General features: G+C 49.1%; 1 non-coding gene across 1 annotated transcript; it reads right to left on the bottom strand.

Moving 5' to 3' along the window:
* Nucleotides 1-2,504: 2,504 nt before the first annotated feature.
* LOC127690363 (small nucleolar RNA SNORA17) lies at nt 2,505-2,636 on the bottom strand. The gene has a single exon (XR_007979083.1). It is a non-coding gene; the product is annotated as a small nucleolar RNA SNORA17 (small nucleolar RNA).
* Nucleotides 2,637-6,330: the final 3,694 nt, after the last annotated feature.

The raw sequence follows: 6,330 nt of genomic DNA, 5'->3' as shown, positions 1-6,330 counted from the left end.
CACTTAGCCTTGAGGGTCTTGGAGTTGCCTTGCACAAAGTCTGGGTTCTAAAGACAAAGAATGTGTGCAGAAGGTTTGCGATGATGGCGAATGTCTTAGGTATATCATCTTCTACAGGAGCTGGCTGTATTAGTAAGGAGGGAAGAAAGTAAGTGGGTAAAAGTTACCAGAGAACGGGAGAGCCGGGGCAGGGTTTGGGCTCGGTGTGAAGAGCTAAGAATCTGCAGGAGTCTTCCCTTAGACCGTTGCTCTCAGCCCATCCTCCCCCTGCAGATGAGCTAGGTGAAGGCCGGCACATCCGAACACTTCAGAATGGTCAAAGTGGTCCAGCCCTTGATGCTTCCATGGGCCTCCAAGTAGTGGGAGTACTCAGAATGCAGACAGGTCTGCCAGCTGGTGGCTGCTGATTGGAATTCTGCATTTTCTGGGGTGGGATGCTAAAGGCCCATTTTTAAAATTTAAAAATATTTTTATATAGGTTGTGTGTGTGTGTTGTGTGTGTGTGTGTGTGTGTGTGTGTGTGTGTGTGTGTGTGTGATGTGGTGTGGAGATTAGAGAACAACTTCCACCATTCTGTTCTCTCCTCTCACCATGTGGCTTCTGTGGGATTCATGTCAGACCTTCAGGCGTGGTGACCAGCGTCTTCACACTGAGTCATCACACCAGCCCAATGGGAAGCCTCTTTAAACGGCATTTAGTGTCACCAAAAAACATTTGTCTCCTTTATCTGGATATGGATTAATTTGGAGCAACAGATGGATCTTTGTAGACATGGAAAGCCAAGTTCACGGTGAAGTAACTTGTCCAGGACAACAAGGGCCAAATGAACTACCACGGGTTCACAGCGCGTGTCCCATTACACAGCTTCAGAAAGACCTATACCAAATGCTATGCAAGACCTGCAGCCTTCCTTGGTGGTCTGAAACACAGAACTGACACCTTTAGGTAAAATGTTCTAATTCCTTGTGTTCAATTGTAAATACTAATTATGCTTGATGCAGAACCATTTTTGTTTTGTTTTAACTTTTGATTGAGTCTTTGTGAATTTCACATCATATACCTCAATCCCTTTCATCCCCCTCCCCTCATTCCTAACCTCCACCCTTGCAGCCTCCCCCCCTCAACAGAAAAAAAAAATCTCATTGCAGTGTGTCACATTGTGTCCCACAGTATTCCCTTTGTGGAACACACTTCTTTGCTTGCAAATGTTCATCGCAGTGACTCGTTGGTCTGGTCATTCCGAGGCCTTTGGCTTCTGCTACTCTCAGTACTGGAACCTCACTGGGATATCCTGCTGTTGCCTTGTGTCATGGAAATCCTGTCGTCTTGGATCTGTAGGACTGGCTCCTTTGTGCACTCTAGCAGTTCATTGGTGGGGTAGATGTTGGGGTGGGTCCATTTGAAGCCCTGGATCTCTGCCTGAGAGGTCTGAGCTGGTCACCCCACCAGCTCTCCTGCTGCCACACCCTCAGGGCTGGCTCAGCAGCAAGCCTCAACACCAGGTCCAGCTCTCTCCTGCTGCCCAGGAGAGGTGCAGTGCCTAATCTCCCAGATGCCGCAGCAAGTGAGGGGCAAGGGCAGCTAGCTCTCCTGCTCTCATGACAGCTTGGAGGCCGACTCCCCAGCCGGCCTCGGGTGGCAAAGGCAAAAGGAAGGGAGTCTCTCCTTGGATCTCTCCTTGGTCCACATCAGCACAGGAGACAATGGTGGGGCAGGCTGTCCCGCATTCACACCCTCGGCAGCAGCTAGCCTTCATGCCCTCACGAGGGTCAGCTCCACCGTGCTGCCCAGGCAAGGTGAAAGGTCTGCTCTCCCACGTGCTGGTGAGGGGAGACGGGAGTGCCAGGTCTCCTGCCTTTTACAGATGGTGAGAAGTGAACAGGGAAGAGGGTGTCTCTCCCTCATCCGTGCCACTACAGGGAGACACATGTGGCCAGCTCTCCCACACTCATATCCTCCTCTCAACTCCTACAACCTGCAGGCAGCTCTCCTGAGCACTACAGCTGGCTGTCACGGGGTGAGTGCTTCTGCTCACCTGCCCCCAGGGCCAGTTCTCCCATGATGCCCAGGTGAGAGGTGGGGCCAGTTCTGCACAACCCTCTGACATCAACATGTCCCCAGGCAGCACTAGGGACATCTGCCTGGCTTTTGGTGGTAACAGACCCCTGCTACTGCAGGGCCACAGACCTAGGCATGGCCCTCAATAGAGCATAGACCAGAACCCCAACCATAATCATAATCCTAGGTGGCACCACATCACAGATGTGGCTTCTCACATCAGGCTGTGCCTCACTACCCTCAAGTCTCTAGGTCTACCTTTCTTCTGCCCACATCCTTCTGTTTCTCTTTCTCTTCCATTTCTCCACCACTTACGTGCTCCTCTTAGTGTTGCCTGGGGTCTTGGAGTGTCTGGGGTCATCTCAGGAGAGCTATGCCTGACTTGTGCATTATCTGATGGGCAGGGATCATCTGCCCACCCCAGGCCTGGGCTCACTTTTTTAGGGACTGTTAGGTTACTAATCACTCAGATGGTCACAGGTCAGGACACTGAGCATAGACATAGCCTCTCTCCTCTCTGCCACCTACTGACACACATGTGACACAGCAGCCACAGACATAATGCCTTGAGGGGCAAGGAGACATTTGTTTTTGGTGGCATCAAACTAGATTATTTCTGGGGTGATGCAACACTTTCTGTCTATAGATAGTTAACAATAACTTACTCTATATTCCAAAACAAGTAGAAAAGAAGGGTTTTGTTCTGTTTTGAGACAGGGTGTAACTATGCTGGTCTCAGACTCGTGATCCTCCTGCCTCTGCCTTCTAAATTCTGGGATTATAGGTCTGGGCTACCACACTCAGTGAAGAAAGAGTTTTGCAAATTCCCAACACAAAAAAATGATTTTTGAAAATTGAGGTGGTGATACAGCAGCTATCCCATCTGACCTCTGCACTCGTCTGCTGAAATCTCACACTGTACCAGTGAGCGTGTACTCTTATTACATGGGGATTACATGAGGATCAAAGCAGACATCTACTTTTTACCAGGACAGACCAAGATTGCGGCTAACAATGTCTTCACCTTGCTTGTCACTCTTAAGTGAGTTACCCAAAGACTGTCAATACCAACTCCTTTCCAAATGACAGCAGAAATCAGGACATCTGCTCTCCAGTTCAAGAGTTCAGTGGACTCATTACTTCAAAGGGAGCCTGCTAAGTTTCCTGAAGGATCTTTCTAAAATAGCTCTTTCTCTCTCTCTCTCCCAGCTGACTCGCAGACCTAACTGTGCCAGACTCAGGCCCACATGACAAGCTAGCTGTGCAGGGGTGAGATGAACGGTGGTAGGAGGTGTTTGTTTGAGCCACTTTAACTGGCTATTTCCTTCCCTGACTCCCTTTGTAAATAGGGTGTAGCTCTGGTTGACCAGGCTGGCCTTGAACTCACAGAGGTCCAGCTGTCTCTGCCTCTTGAGTGCTGGGATTGAAGGTGTGCTCCATCATGCACAGCTTAAATAGTTGTTATTGGTTTTTGTTTGTCCATTTGAAGTTTGTCCATCAAAAGTCAGTCTCAGCTATCAACGGAAGCTGGGTATGGTAGCTCATGCCTAGAAATCCCAGCACTGAAAAGACTGAGGCAGGAGAATTGTCAAAAGCTCAAGACCAGACTAGACTGCTGTGTAGAACCGAAAAATAAATAAACAAAAAAAGATGCTGATTTGGTGGCTCTCTGTCTACAGCTTTCCCTTCAAGAATCTATTCGAACTTTGGAAATGTGACAAAATCTGGCAAGGTGGCTTTGGGTGGCAGGACAGTAAAGAAGAAAGAGATGAGTTTGGGGTGGGGAGTGAACTGTAGTGCCCTGAGTACTAAAGCCCAGTTAGGTGTGCCGCAGCCTGGGATCCCAGGACACGGGAAGCCAGGGCTGGAGGATTATGGGTTCAGTTCAGCCCCCTAGCTTACTGGACAGGCCATGCAGCCAATCAGTGGGCTCCAAGTTCCGTGAGCACTTTTGTCTTAAAAACTAAGGTGGGAGATCCGGGAGCGGAAGGAGACATCTAGCTTCCACACGCCATAGCACACACATTAAAAATACATACACATTCTTTTTAAAGATGGACCGGGGCATGGGTAACGTGCTGCTGTGCAAGTGTGAGGACCCGGGTTTGAACACCCAGAACCCGGGTTAAGTTGGGCGGGAGGTGGCAACAAGAGACTCTGGAAACTAACAGCCCAGTTTGTGTGAATCAGCAAAATAACAAAAAAAAACCCATCTCAGGTTCACTCTGGGACCCTGTCTCAAGGACGGTGACAAAGCTTGACACTAAACATCCTCCTATCGCCTCTATGCATGTATAACTTGCGCGCGCGCGCGCGCGCGCGGACACACACACACACACACACACACATGAGCGAGCTAGCGTGCGTCCCTGAAATGAAATTAGTCAAGGGTAATTTAGCGCGAACTTTGACCCCTGAACCCTGAACCTCGGAGCTAGCCTGGAACTGGTGACCCTAACTCCCTTCACCTCCTGAGATCTGCAATGCACAGCTGCACGCCACCACAGCCGCTGTATTTAATGACACAGGCAAGTACTTCCATCGTCTGAAGAGTCAACCAAGTCACCCATTTTAAACACCCCAAAGTGGGCTTTAAACGGTATTTGAGGTTTGGGTCTGACAGTAAAGAGTAGATTGCATGCTCAGCTGCCGTGGCTCTCTGAGTTCAGTTTCTAGTAACAACCAAGCATTATCTATCATGGTGATTAATTGGGGGTGGGTGGGAGGTTGGGGGGTTGGAATTTATTTATTTTTTTCAGTCTCTGGGTGGAAAGGGGGTTTGCTTTCTCAGGAGCAACTGGAGGAGCAGGGAGTTAAACTTCAAGGAGATAGCTAAGAGTTAATCATTCAGGGCACGGGGCGAAAGCCAGTAGAAATTCTAAAAATAATGCCTTCTCCAAAATTGAAGCAGTCTGCAAGACGCAGGATCTGGAGCGCTCATTAGCTTGACTCCTTTGCCCTCTGCAGCTGACATCCTCATCCAAAGCCCGGAACAATCCTAAACCGGGACTAGCTCAGCAAAGGTAGAAGAATCGAGGATGCCAAAGGAGACGCGCCAGACAAGTTTGGGGGCAGCTCCACAGGGCTTCACGGGCAGCTCTGACCCAGTCTTCACTAGACAGCCTTCCTCTCCGGAGCCATTGTCGTTTGTAATGTCACATGCTTTGAGAGGATCCAGGAGATCAGGAAAAAAAGCCCAGGTGTCCGAGAGCTGGTGTGCTTCCCTTCAGTTTCCTGTCTGCTTTGTTCAGAAGAGGCCCGGCTCACATCCGGCTCCTTTAAAAGCTTGCTACCTGCATTGCTACCCCAATATCCGGGCCACGTGACAGATCCTTTCTTCTCCGCCTTGCCTGTCTTCCTGTCCTCAGCACTTTAGGATCCCGAATGGGATACTAGACTCTGTCTGAAAGAGACAGAACTGGGCTCTAACGTTCTCCAGTAAGCGTAGGAGCACCGCAGGCAGAACTCTCTCGACCTCTGACTCTGAGGTCTTTATCCTCAGCTCCACACAGGAAGGCACTCTGGGGAGGTGCTAAGTCCCACAGAGAGTGGGGCTCAGCCTCCCAGGAACTTGGTCATTTCTGCAAATTTTATTACACTGTTGGTTCCTTTCTACTTTCTTTACATTTTTATATTTCTTTAGTACTCTGTGAATAAAAGTAGCAGTTTTCCTTAGATAAACATTTATTTCTCCCATAAAAATGATATATTCAGAGTCCTTTGTTCTGTTTCACTGTCTCCTGCTCTGTGAAAACAAATTCTACCCACTTTCACCCTCCAACATGACTCAACACCAGGAGTTAAAAGCTGATCGCCCCCTTCTGTTCCTGGTCATTATGGGCTTACCTACAGATCTGGCTCCCTCGTTTCTATCTGAAAACACCTTCATGTTTAAATTATGTTTTCCCGAAGACTGTGTGCTTGTGTACCTGTGTGCATGTGTGCACGTGCACCTGTGATCACGTGTGCATCTGTGTGCACATGCACACACACAAGTGTGTGTTGAGCTGGAATCTTCTTAAGTCCTCCTTTGCTCTTTGGTTCTGTACTGTTTGTTTCTTCCATTTACACGGGGACTGCAGCCATGTCTTCTGTTAATGGCTTTCCCTCTGACTCAAAGGCCACTTAGCCACTCTTGTGGCCTTTCCCTGCTGAGTTCCTGAGGGTCTGAGAGAGTGCGCTGTGACAGCATCCCATGAATTGTAAAAGGAGCGTAAAGAACTCTTCTCGTATGACCTAACCCCACTGGTCAGTTTTCAGAGCCCACCTGAA

This window comes from Apodemus sylvaticus, chromosome 7, assembly GCF_947179515.1.
Source record: "Apodemus sylvaticus chromosome 7, mApoSyl1.1, whole genome shotgun sequence".
Taxonomy (NCBI): Eukaryota; Metazoa; Chordata; class Mammalia; order Rodentia; family Muridae; genus Apodemus; species Apodemus sylvaticus.
The sequence above is the reverse complement of the archived record's forward strand: the minus strand, read 5'-3'. Positions and strand labels throughout refer to the sequence as shown.